Source organism: Chelonoidis abingdonii, chromosome 4 (genome assembly GCF_003597395.2).
Source record: "Chelonoidis abingdonii isolate Lonesome George chromosome 4, CheloAbing_2.0, whole genome shotgun sequence".
NCBI classification, from domain to species: Eukaryota; Metazoa; Chordata; order Testudines; family Testudinidae; genus Chelonoidis; species Chelonoidis abingdonii.
This window is the reverse complement of record NC_133772.1, coordinates 149,798,054-149,811,447: the sequence shown is the minus strand read 5'-3', so window position 1 is coordinate 149,811,447 and position 13,394 is coordinate 149,798,054.

The following is a 13,394-nucleotide window of genomic DNA, read 5'->3' as shown; positions in this document are numbered from 1 at the left end:
CGTTACATATTGGGACCCACTCTACGTTCACATGGTGCTCCTGGCCATCTCCTCATATCTTTCCTAGGAGAACCAGCACATAACAGAGTCTCCACTCAGCCATTCAAAATGTGACAAAGAGACCTGTGGCACCTTATAGACTAACAGACATATTGGAGCATGAGCTTTTGTGGGTGAATACCCACTTTGTCAGCTAGTTGATGTTAGCTCAGTCAGGCCTCCTCAAAAATTATGCCCACAAGCCCAACCTCCAGCCCTTCCCTAGCTATGCAGCCTTGCCAGCAGGAGGTGATTACATCAGTGACCTCACAGAGGTCTAGGGGCAGGCGAACAGCCCCAACAGGAAGGGTGAAGGAGGCAGCAGCCCTATCCCCAGAGCAGTGGGCTTCCTGGAATGCCACAGATGGCCCTGCTGCTCTGTGTGTCTTGTTCACATATAAAACCTTGAAAATTATGTCCCTCTGAACCCTTCTAATCTCACTATTGTACAGGACCTTCATTTATGTTTTATCCCATAGAACTGTAAGAGGTTTCAGCCCTGTACATAGACATTCGCACCAACTCATAGCAGAGTGCCCCCTGCCCAGCCTTTTGCACTCGACTGAGGGCCACATGAAGGCGTGGCCTCGCTGCACTGGAAAGTCAGGCTCAGAATCAGGTTTAATCCCAACCATCCACACACAAACCTTTCCGACTGGGTCAGTAAGCCCTTCGGACCTGGGCCCATGGACCCACCTGGAGGCAGGAGGAGGGGAAGGGGTTGAGCCTCAGTGCCCTCTCTTTTTTCATTTGTTGTCTTCTTTTTGAACCTTTAAGGGGGGATCACATTTTCTGGCTTCTTCCCAAGCCTGGAGGGCTAGAAAATTACATTTTTATTTGAAATGAAAGCTGACTCAGCAGGGCCATGGGGCAGGCTTGGGGGAGTGGGTCTGTGGGGGGAATGCTGGGCAGTGAGGGGGTGGGAGGTGCTGGGTCGTGGGGGAGGTTTCTGTGTTTTGGGATACTAGGCAGTAGGGTCTGTTAGAGGGATGCTGTGTGGGAAGGGCACTGGGAAGTGGGGGTGGGGGAGATCTGTGTGTGTTTGGGGGCTAGGGAGTGGCGGTTCAGTGTGTGGTTCTGGGCAGTTGTGGAATTGTGAACAGAGGGGTGTTGGGCAGGGGTGGTGGTGTGCAGGGCGCTGTGCATTTGTGGGGGGGTGAGTGCTGGGTATAGCAGGTACAGGGGGTGCTGGGTGGGCTGTGGACATGGCATGGACCCACTCCCCAGGGGAAGGGGCACATAGGCAGAACAGGACCAGTGTCCATCTGGCGAATGCCAGTTTGTAAACAGTGCCCTTGCATGGAGTGGGGCTGCCCCCGTCATGCCTTGCCCCTGGCCAGCCCCTCACTCTAGTGACTGACCTCCCCAAGCCATGTTCCCTTGCCCCCATGGGAGCCCACAGATATGTTTGGCGCAAGGCCCACAAAAGATTAATCCAGCCCTGCTCCATTCCAGAGTACCTGGGCACCTGTGCTATGCATTCTCCATGTTAGAGGTGGCTGGGTGACCTTTGGACCTCATGGAGACAGCTTCTGTTAAAAACCTACCAAGGGATCCCCTCTCCACCTCTCACCCTATTGTGTTCTAACTGGGTTCTTCTACCAACCCTTCTTATTATGCTACACTGCCCAGAACACCAACTTTGTTATGGCTCTGATTCAGCACCTTTAAGCACATGCCTAGATCCATCTGATTCAGCAAAACACTTACGCAGGAGCTTAGCTTTAAAAGATGTTGAAGTCCCTTTGAACTTGGCATGTTCTTAAGCTTAAGTTCTGTGTTGAATCAGAGTCTGTGGACTCAATTCCAAACCTTATGCAGGCAAAACTCCCGTTGATTTCAGTGGGAATCTCTCCCTCTCGATAGATCAGACTGTCAGTTTTGTAGTAGCCATTTTTAAGGTTTTGAAAGTACTCCAGCAAGGACCTGGCTTGGCAAAAGACTTATTCACTTAACACAACCAGCGAGGTGTTCTCTAAACAGCCAGTGATATCTGGTCGCCCCAACAGTTTGCTTTAGGCCTATTATTTCTTAATGCAGTTCAGTCCCAGGATACCTTTTTCTTTGCATCATCAGAGGAATGTTTCCTGAAGATGGTGTATTATTAGATGAAGAACAAAATTAGTTGCTAATCCTGCTGGTGCTGTTATTGGCTGGCAAAGCAATAGTCACATGGGACCTGACTGATTCATAAGTAGGGATCTGGAAAACCGTGTTTCCAAAGCCAAACAGGTGATGATTTGCTTCTCCCAGCAGCATTCTGTGGAGCATCTGTAAAGCCCAACAGCTGAGAGCTATGTGGAGCTTGGCTGCCTCTTTGTTACTTTCTCACCTGCTGCATGTCATATTAACTGATCCTCTCTGTGTATCTGGCAGTGGGATCATTGCTTCATTTCCCCCTCCCCCGGCGCCCAGTGGAATGACCTCTCTGATTTAAAGCAAGGGTGGAATTGGTAGTTCACTCACCTTTGCAGCCTTCTGCCTGGGCACACACTCGCAGTTCCTTTCCCTGTATTCAGAGTGGCCCGATTGCCCAGGCTCCACCCTTTGTGTCTGACACCTGGGCTACTGCCTCCTTCACCTTTGTATTAGGTGGGGCTGCTTAGCTGCCCCTTGGCCTCTGTGAGGTCACTGATATAGTTACTTCCTGTATTTGGTGGGGCTGCTTAGCTGCCCCCCTAGGTCTCTGTGAGGTCATTGATATACTCACCCTCTGCTCACCTGCCCCATCCTTTAGCCCTCATATGGAAGATAAGCTTAGATTCCCTTGGAGAAATGATGAGGGCCTGACTGTGTAACCTGTACTCCCATTGGTTAGCAAGCACTTATGCAGGTAGCTTCTATTGACTTCACAGGGACTATTCACATGCGTTCAAAGCTCACCAACATAAGTGAAGAGTGTGGAATTGTGCTCCGAGGGTCAGAGTCTGTTCCCACCAAAGTCACTGGGCATTCTGCTGTACTTGAGAACTTGCTGATTGGAAGGGGAAAGCCCCTGAAGGCAGGCATTGTCCTTGGACAGCAGGAGAGCAGAGAATTTGGCTCGGCTAACCCAACCCACGTATCATGTACATCCTTAGAGATGTTTCAAGTGAAGTTGCTCAGTCTTAGATTTACAGCATCAGTCGCTGAGTGCGCACAAGCTCTTTGGCTGCTAGGCGGATGTTCTGTTTTTGTCTTAAAATCATAAAAGTAAATCAGCTGCTGATGAAGGATTTAAGCATGCCGTCCAGTTCTGCTCTCCAAGGCCCCATGTTTTCAGTGAGTTTGAGAAATGCAAAGACTCTGGGCTTGCTTCCAGTTCAGTGAGATAAACAAGAAATGGCAGACAGCTATCATCTGGTGAGTGCTGACTGTCCTTTAATGCAGAAACCTGTAGCTGACTCTGGACTGTACGGTAAAACTGGGAATGGAGATGGCTTTCTTTGAAGGGCTTGCAAAATGCCATGAGTTTTTAAAAGTGACCTGTAAGGGATTAGGGAAAACATAGGGCTTGTTGGTCTTTTTCATCTTTAGGGTGTATAAAGAATGCCTGAGGTTTTGTTTTTCAGATTCCCTCCCCGCCCCCCATGTTTTTACCTTGGCAATATTATTATTATTAATTATTGATTTGTATGAATGTAGCGCCTAGAGGCCCTAGTCACAGACCAGGACCCCATTGTGCTAGGCAATCCCTGCCCCTGATGGGCTCACAAGCTAAGTACAAGACAAGGGACAGCAGATGGATACAGACAGACTGACAGAGGCATACCAAGAAACAATGAGACAATATTGAGCAGCAGCCGTCTCCGCACACTGGCAGCCTAGTATCAGGAATGCCAAATTGAGTCATCTGTGGTTTTTCCAGGACCTCTGTGGGAGGTCTCAGCAATGTTTGCCATAAACTCTAGCACCTTAACTGAAGGTGCATGGGTGATAAATCTTGAACAAAGACTTTCTTTATCCAAAATACTAATTAGGCCTTGGAGTTTAATAAGTGTAAACCAGGGATCCCCAACGCGGTGCCCGCGAGCACCATGGCACCCATGGGGGCATCTAAATGCACCCACGTACTGGCTGGTGGACAAGCATCCACTGAAATGCCTCCGAAATTCGGCAGCATTTCGGTGGCGCTGCCTCTGGATGATGTCGAAATTCAGCGGCATTTCAGTGGCGATGCCTCTGGACGCCGTCTCTTGCCACTGACAAGCAGTGTCATCCGGAGGTGTCGCTGCCGAAATGCCGCCAAATTTCAGCAGATGCTCGTCCGCCACTACGGTCCTTCATCTGACGCCCGCCAGACGAAAAAGGTTGGAGACCACTGGTGTAAACCAAAGCCTAAGGGCCAGCTCTTGGGAGTAAAGAGGCCTAAAGCTTTCCATGCAGAGAGCTGAGGAGTGTGCAGCGACTAGGGCTCCCCATAGCTCCAACTAACATTTGGGCCAGCACAGCTAGGCCAGTGCAGTGGCCAATATACATTGCCCCAGTTATAGGGCTGGCCCAGAACAGTCCACCTGGAAAGCTGTAGGGTGGGGGCAAGAGACCAATTGTGATTCCCTGAATCTTTATTTTCTCCCCAATCTGCTCCATGCATGGGACCTAGCCTAGCAAAGCCACAGTTTAGCCAAGATTCTTTTAAACTAAGAAAACCCTTCTCTCCTCTCCTCTGCTCAGATTTTGCTTTTTTGGCTCTTGTGATGTCCTCACTTCACTTGCTCGCTAGCCTTCACTGAGGCGGATCCGCACCTGGTGTATATTGTCCTAGCAGCTCCATTGCCTCCAATAGCGATGTATTACGCCAGCTGAAGACCTGCGCCCTCCAGCCCAGACAGGCCTGATTTCTCATGTAAAAACTCAAGCCAAAACTAAAATCTTTAAAAAAAAAAACAAAGCACCCATCTAGTCAGCCAACCTTGCAGCCTTCTTTAGCCATCATAAAGAAACAACACAGGGATGAAAACCCATTTTTCTTTTCCTTTACTGGTCTGCTTAGAGCTCTTTGAACGACCAGCAGGTGTAGGTTTCTGATCTGCACCCAAATGCCATACTTTTACATACACAGACATACCCACCAAGGACCTGATTCCAATCCAGCATATCCCAGCCAGAAAGTGTTGTCAAGTAGCTTCAAAAATGCCTCCATGCCAAATCCTAGGAGATGTTGATCACTCAGTATCTGGTCCCACATAGATGAGAACAACATGAATAACGAGCAACGCTCTGAAATCTGTCATGTGAGACAGTCTGAACATGGTCCAACTAACATATGAGAGGAGACATGTTGGGTGCATTTGACTATCACGGCAACAGCTAATAGCAATGAAAAATGTAAACGATCGTTGAAGCAGACAGGCGTTGACTTGTATACTGTACAAGTGAGCCATTCTGTATTAATGAGGGTGCTGTGGTGAAGGCACTGACCTGGGACGCAGGAAATCTGCATTCAGTTCTCTGCTATGATCTTGGAACAAATCTCTTAGTCTCTGTGTGCCTCACTTCCATCTCTGTAAAACTTCCTTGGTCTGCCTTTTCAGCTTAGACGGTGAGTTCTGCGGGACAAAGGGTATCTCTTACTCTGTGTGTGTGTACAGCCCTGTGACCCAAGGACCTCTTATGCCAACTGGGTAGAGGGCATAGGAGTTACGTGGATCCCCTGAGTAGATACTAGCCACCCAAGGGGTCATGTAAGGTCTCTAATGAAAGCCTGTTTCACACTGGTCATCACAAACATTTTGAGATGCCTGGACAGAAAATATGTAAAGAGTTATCTTTACTTACAGGTCTGTCTCATCTTATGCTGGGGTTATGTTCCGTGGTCAGTGTGTAAAGCGAAAATCACGTATAGTCAAAATTACATTGAGCGTAATGGCGGGTGGAATTGCCTGCACAACAGAGTCTTTAAATTGTGATTGTTCTCTTTTTTTTTCTTGTTTTTGCTGACCGTGTAAAGCTGAAATTGTGCATGTTAAATGCACCTAAGATGCGACAGCCCTGTATTACAAATGATATTCTCTAAGATCTGTGAGTTCAGACAGGTCACCAAAAGGTAAGCCACATACTCCTGGCAAGGAAAGGGGAAGAAACGTTTGCCTCTCTCTGGCTGGTCCTGTGAAAATTGGGGATTTTATGGTTCCTGGTGCATGCCCGTGTACAGTGTGAGTAAAATGCTGATCAATTGATCATGGGGGCTAGAGGAAAAGAAAGCAGCAGGGGCTTTCCTGTCTAGGAGTAAGACAATGAACTGTTGGAACTGTATCTGGGGTGCAGATGAGCCCCCCCGTTTTCCTTCCATCTGTGAAGACAAGCTGCCAGTGGGGTCCCTAGCACAGTGGGGCCCCAATCTTGGTTGGAGCTTTGAGACACCACTGTCATACAATCATAAACATGGGTCCGAGTGGATTTTTTTTCTCAACAAGGGTGAAGAAAGGAATAGGGTGAAATCTTGGCGGCCTTGAAGACAATTGTGTTTTGCCTTTGATTTCAATGGGATCAGGATTTCACTTCTGAGGGTTGAAGCCCCAGGAAACCATATCCTTCCCTTGCCATTTGCACTGAGGGATGGATTCCCTTTTGCTGGGGAATTAACGGAATTTGTCACCACCAGCTGTGATGCCGAGAAAGCAGATCTAATGTGTGTATAGGTGACTCTGCAGAAGAAGCAAACTGAGCCACCTCAGAATACAAGCATCCTGAGGGCATGTGACATTCATCCTCCCCCAGCTCTGGCAGTAGAGAGTGGATAGTACTGATGCATTATCCTTTCCCGGCATGTTTATTCACGCCAGCCTGAGATTCTTTAAAAGCTGCTACAAGGTGGCTTGGCACAGTGTTACATCCAATAACATCGCTTCATTTACATGGGTAGGGAACGTCTGCTGATGAAAAGCAATCATAATAAGGAGGGAGCGAAGTGTGGGCTCACCTCTAGAATCTCTGTAATGATCACAAAGGAAAGCTGGAGGGTGAGAAAGGACCCCCCCACACTTTGCCTACTTGTTCCGCAGCAGCCATGCTGGTGCCGTTTGGAAACATTTCTCAGATGCTTCAGAGTCATTTCCACCATTCTGGGCTGTGGTCCTTTCCCCCACTATGTCTAGGAGGGCCTCGCATTGGGCCTTTCAACCTTTATTTCAACCGTATTGGATTGCACGGTGTCAGCAGACCTACTGGCTCGAAACGCACATTGGTTATGTCTATACTGACACCATCGGTGACAGTGTGTAGGGTACACCTCTCCACATGCTGCAGTGGAAAGCAGGTTGCGTCCATACTGCGATGTGTAGCCACATGTTAGTGAAAAGCTCTGGCATGGCGGAGGTAGCAGGGAAAGCCTCAGCCTTTCCCCCCTGACAGAGCCTTCCTCCCACCGGAGCCTTTCCCTGCGATGGGGGTTGGGCTCCTGCAGCAGGGAAGCAGTGAGACTTTAATCTGCTAAAAACAGTGTAGATGACGAGGCACAGCTTAGTAGAGAGCTGCATAGGCAGGTCCTTCAGGCATGTCTTGACTCACCTAAACAGTGCCGACACTGCATTTCACCTGTGCTGGAGGGCTATCCATGTATGTAGTCTACGTGCTGCCGAGAGAAGCCTTAGAATAGACTGAGAGAGAATGGTGTGACACAGACATGCCCAAGCACGTGTGTCTGACCATCTTCTCAACATTTTGCTGAAGGGGGCTGTGTGTGGTCTCTGCCAAAAGCTAAGGACTGGCTGATTGTGATGGTTATTTCAAGATGGTTGTAGGCAACACAAGCGCCGAGTGGGGGGGGGGGGGTGAGGGCAGGGCATGCTCAGGGGAAGGGGTGAAGCAGTGGTGTGAGGAGGGGTGGTGGGGTGGGGCCTTGGGGAAAGGGGTAGCCTGTGAGCAGGGGGCCTGTGGCAGAGTGGGGGTCGAGCACCCCCAGGGAAATCAGAAGGTCGGCACCTGTGGTAGGCGAGACAATTTTAGAGCCATGGAACATGTAGGCGATGGTGTTCCAAAACTATTGGAAGTGAAATAGGTCACCTGAAGCAGGCGAGTCTTGAAGCTAAATCAGCCAACACTGAGAACAATCATCTGTTGCCCCAGTGGAGCCCTGCGTTTATAGTCTGGGGCAGATGCAGACTTGAGCATTTGCAAAGGCCATAGAACCCCAAGAGAAGTCCCCCTGGGCTGAGGGACAATAGTCTGTAACTGTATGTAAGCAGCGTCTGAATGAGCTCTCCCCTGATATCTGGTGAGGAGCTGAGGAAGAGGACTGCAGGACTGACTTTGTTTGCATGGACACACCCACACTGCCTGGGTGCTCAGCATGATGGGATTGCTTTGCCCAAATGATCACTTTTGGCTGGTGTTGGGTCAGAAATCACTTTGTTATTGGGGCAGGGGTGCTAAAGAGTTATTATCCGTGTTGTGTGAATTAAGGGTGGCAGAACTCTGGCATGTCCTGATTGAGAGAATCACCCTCAACTAAAGAGCACTTGCTAGATAGGGGACTAGGGTGCCACAGCCCAGTGAAGTTGAGAGGGATAGATACAGGTACTTGTGTGGAGTGGTTTGAAGTACTGGTTGATCTTTTCTCTTCCCACCCCCTGGTGTGATAACAGTGCTGATTAAGACTCAATGGGGAGTATTGTTACATGATACTAGAGCTGAAATCAAGGATAACCAGTTGTAAGCATTAGGGACAGTATCTTATATGTAAAGTTGTCCAGTCTGCGCTAGTACTGAGGCATCCCCACTGAGAGCTGTGTTAAGTGGTGGGATGTGAAGACATCTTATACAGTGGAGGGAGTGGCGAGTGACTGGCTTGGCAGCTGATGCCATAGAAAGCATCTGAACAGCAGATCGACCAAGGTGACCCTCCCACCCCACTAGTGAGGTTACGCAGATGCACCTCTGAACTCTGAGTCTTCGCTGACCGAGGACAACAACTGTGAGTGGGGTGAGGTGGAGTGGGATGGAGGGTGGAGGGAGAAGGAAAGGGCACTTTAAAGGAACTTTTGGTTGCTGGACTTAAGAACCTGAGGCAAAAGGACGCTGCCCAGTGTACTCTGGGGTGGGTCCTTTGCTCGTGGTTTTGTGTTTATGAATCCTGCTTGCAGCATTTTCCCAAATTAATGTCGGGTGACTTCCCTCCTTTTATTAAAAGTTTCTTTCTACTCTCTGACTCTGTGCTTGCAAGGGGAGAAGTATTGCCTCTTAGAGGCACACAGGGATGGTGTGTAATTGTTCCAGGTTACTGGGTGGGGGCTTGAGCCAGTTCTGTGTTGTATTGTTGAAGAGGAACCCCTGGGCATTGAACCTGGCCCTGGTTGCTGCTGACTCCAACTGGCAGACGGGTTACATGTATAAGAGAAGAGAGCACAAATGTTACCCATTATGGAGGAGATACTCTGCCAATTTGAGTGTCTCAGGAAAGGTGGATCCCAACTGGACTGGAAAAACACTGAAAGGTCTTACCACTGGGTGAGAAATATTTTAGTGGACAGGAAAACTAATTGCAAGTACATATAAGCTATAGATTGTAAGTTACGCTTTTCTTTTACCTATAACGTTGTTTCCAAATCCTTACTTTTATTTGAATCTTTCTCTCAAACTCTGTTAAATAAATTTCAATTTGATTTTACTATAGACATAGCTAAAAGTGCCTTGTGCTCACGAGAGTGTTGCACTGAGGTGAAAAAACCCAGTACGCTGGGGTGCTCTATTTCCATGGAGGCAGCAGATTGAGTGTCCAAGAGATCAGAGACTGGGCACTGAAGTGTAAGAAGGTGGGGTCCTAATTGCTAGGCTGCAGAGGGAAAAAACAGCACTCACAAAGCCTGGAGTTGAGCGTTGGTGTTGCCAGCAGTCAATGGTTGGTGTTCCCCTGAGATGTCATCCACTGGGTTCCATAAGAACTCAATTTGACACCAGTCTTGTAACTCAGGTTCATTTATGTGACATACAGCGAAGTTGGCCACTTCCAGGACACAGTGCGGTCCACGGTACTGGGACAGGCAGGAAGCCTGCCTTAGCACCCTGCTGCGCCGCTGACCAGGAGCTGCCCAAGGCAGGACTGCCCAGAGGATTCAGAGGGCCTAGGGCAAAGCAATTTCGGGGATCCCTTCCATAAAAAAAGTTGCAATACTATAGAGTACTCTATTCTTGTGGGGGCCCCTGCAGGGTCTGGGGCCTGGGGCAAATTGCCCCCCTCTGGGCAGCCCTGGCTTGAGGTAAGCCTGCACCCTCAGCCCCAATCCCCTGCCCCAGTCCTGATCCCCCACAAACCCAGAGCTCTCTCCTGCACCCCAAACCCCTTATCCTCAGCCCAGAGCCTGCACCTGCAGCTCAGAGCCCTCTAGCCCAGTCCAACCCTCTGCCCCAGTCCAGAGCCCCCTCCCACATCCTGAACCCCTCATTCCCAGCCCCACCCAGCAGTCTGCAGCCCAACCCTCTGCCCCAACCCAAACCCCTCAGCCCCAGCTCCATTGGGTCACTAGCATCAACAATTTTCTTCAGTTGGGTCACCAGAAAAAAAGTTTGAAAACCACTGGGCTATTCAAACCCCACGCTGGGCTGGAAGGTATTAAAGAACAGTACTGGGACCAGCTAGCCCTGCCCCTGCAACACTGCAGAGCATGCTCCAGCTGGAGAAGAGCTTGAAAAGGGAGCAGCCCACCTCTGAAAGGGGAGGCTGGGGAGGAGGGAAGGCCTACCCTGAAGGCTCCTGACAAGGGTGCCGGAGGAGCGTCCTTGAAGGAATAAGACTATATACTGGACCTAGTTGGGGCCGATGGTTTGGCTGCCTTTTCGTTTTGTTTCATTTCATTTTGTTTCTCTTGGTCTGGATGCTGGGAGAGGAAAGCAGCAGTAGGAAGTGGCCCAGGAAGGGTAACTCACAGGCCACTTTTGGGGACCAGACTCTGTCGACCCTCCTAGGACCCTGGATCAGAATATGTTGGAGTGAGTGAACCCGGGATCCCCTGGCACTGCCCCCACTACAGGAGGGACCCAGACCACCTGGCTACCTCACCAGAATGCTCATGAAAGGAAGACCATGACTTCAAGACCTACTCATCAAGAAGGGGCACTACATGCACTAACCACTAGCCACCTAACCCACCAAGAACTCTATTACAGCTGCGTTGAGTTGCTCAGACTCATGCATAGGGGGTCACCATAGGATGTACCACTCATCCAAAGTTACTTGGCAACCCTTTTCTTTTATATACATTTACCCATTACACTGCGTTTACTATACATTGCATCACACGTTTTGTGATGGGCGTGGTCACTTTGTAGAACCAATCACTGTGCAATATGCACAACTTCCTCTTTACTTCATCTTATATTGTGGGCTTATCTTATCCATTGTTATCTTGTCCATTGTAAATGGTTCCCTGGATGTTCCCCCTTATCTTAGCTAGTCTAGACATTCTCTTTCCAGCCTGCTGATCTGTTTACCTCCCTAATCCTCTCCCAAGAAATGAGGTCTTATCCATATCCAGTTACTCATGTCAAGCCAGGCCTGCAGCAGTCGGTGGAGAGAGTTTCCCTTGGTGGGCACAGACAAGACTTCTTCCTGTTGTGAGCAGGTGGTAGCGACTGACCTCAGTTAACCCTGAAAAGTGTTCCCAGAAGGTATGTACAATGGGTACGTTTCTGCAAAGGGGCCTGCGGCTTTCCATCCATGTGCACTGATGGGTAATTATGTTTGCAGTGCCTATACCATATGCACCTAACCATTGCTCACACAAAGGGGTGTGTTTTGCACATGCTGGTGCCTGGAGTACCCCCAAGGGAGCACATCTGGACCTCAAGCTGTTCAGCATGTTTTAATGATGATGTGTGCACACGTGTGTGTGAGAGTTTTTCCACTGGGCTTTTCAAAGGCGTTTGGGTGCCGACCTGCCTTGGCTCTTTGCAAATCCCAGCCCTAATGCTTTAGGCACAGGCTGCAGTACTGCCAGTCCCCGGGGTTCAAAAAATCCCGAGTCAGGCTTCTCAAATCAGGAGAGCAGCTTAAAATCATGAGAGTTAAAAAAAAAAAAAAAGTGTCTGTTCCTTCTATGTGTTTCCTGGTTTCTGAGTGTGCACCGCTCACACTTTCATGCTTTTCTCTGAAACCAGGCTGGCTAGAAATGTACCTGTTTAAAAATGAAAGCCGAGCCTCTCCCCTCCTGACAGGAGGCCAAGCACTGGGCCTTCAAGAAAACCACCAAATATTATGAGATGTGTGATAATAGCGCGAGAGGTGGCAGACTTGAGTACAGCTGTCCGCTGAAGGCACACTCCTGAGTAAGTGCTCTGCAGCCCTGTGATGCCTGGGGAGGGGCCATACCTCCTGGAGGCCATGTTCTCTTCCTGGGCTGACATGGAGTAGGTGAGCAGACCCCTGCCCCTGCTTCCTGTCCTTTGGGATGATGAGTGCTCCTCAGGATGGCTGGAAGAAGAAATGGGAATGCAGAGGCTGTGACTAGCTCATGGAAGGCCACTTGCAATGTGGCTCTTGGATTTCGGCAAAAGTGTGATATTGCAGTGCTGGAGACTGGAGTCTTCTATTTGTCCATTGACTAGGTGTGTTCCCCATCCTGCCTCTCCAACATCCTTTGGTCCCTGAGCGGCATGGGACAAGTCGAGGGGAAAGAGGGTGGCTTTCAAATTTTAACAATTACATTGTTTTTCTGTAAAAAGTGACAAAGAGTCCTGTGGCATCTTATAGACTAACAGACGTATTGGAGCATAAGCTTTCGTGGGTGGATACCCACTTCGTGAAACGAAAATAACAATTAGTCTCAGGGGCCCCAAATCTTTGCAGCCGATCAGGGTTATCCATAGAGCCCCAGTCACCATAGTAACTGGGGCATCAAAAACATAACTGTATATTTGTGAAGTCCTATTTCCTTTAAAATAGCCAAAAAATTATCTGCTCCTCACCCGGAGTTCACATAGTCCCAGTAAAGATGGAGTAGAGAGAAGGATTTAGAAAGCAGCTTTTCATTAAAATAGGCTTATTCGACATGATCTTTGAATGCTGAGAATACCAAACCCATTCTTAGTTCTTCACTTGTCTTTTAAAATTGTCTTTGGTGTTGCACATGTAAACGTGCAGTGGGTGCACTTGAATAGACACTGGCATCGTTGGAGAAATCATTTCCTTCCATGCCCCCTGCTGGCCATTTGCTATTTTACATCCTACGAGTAAAAAAAAATCAACACTCGTTCAATAACATACTGTTTTATTATTATCACATTAAAAATCCTATGCGAAAAGAACCTTCAGGTTGCAAAGCCAAGCATTCAAAAGCTAGGAAATACCAGAATTAAGGCTGCCTGTGAGGTGATATTGGTAATCTTACTGAGAAAAGGCGCATCTCGTACCATTTTAGGTTATCTCTACTGACTTCCGGAGT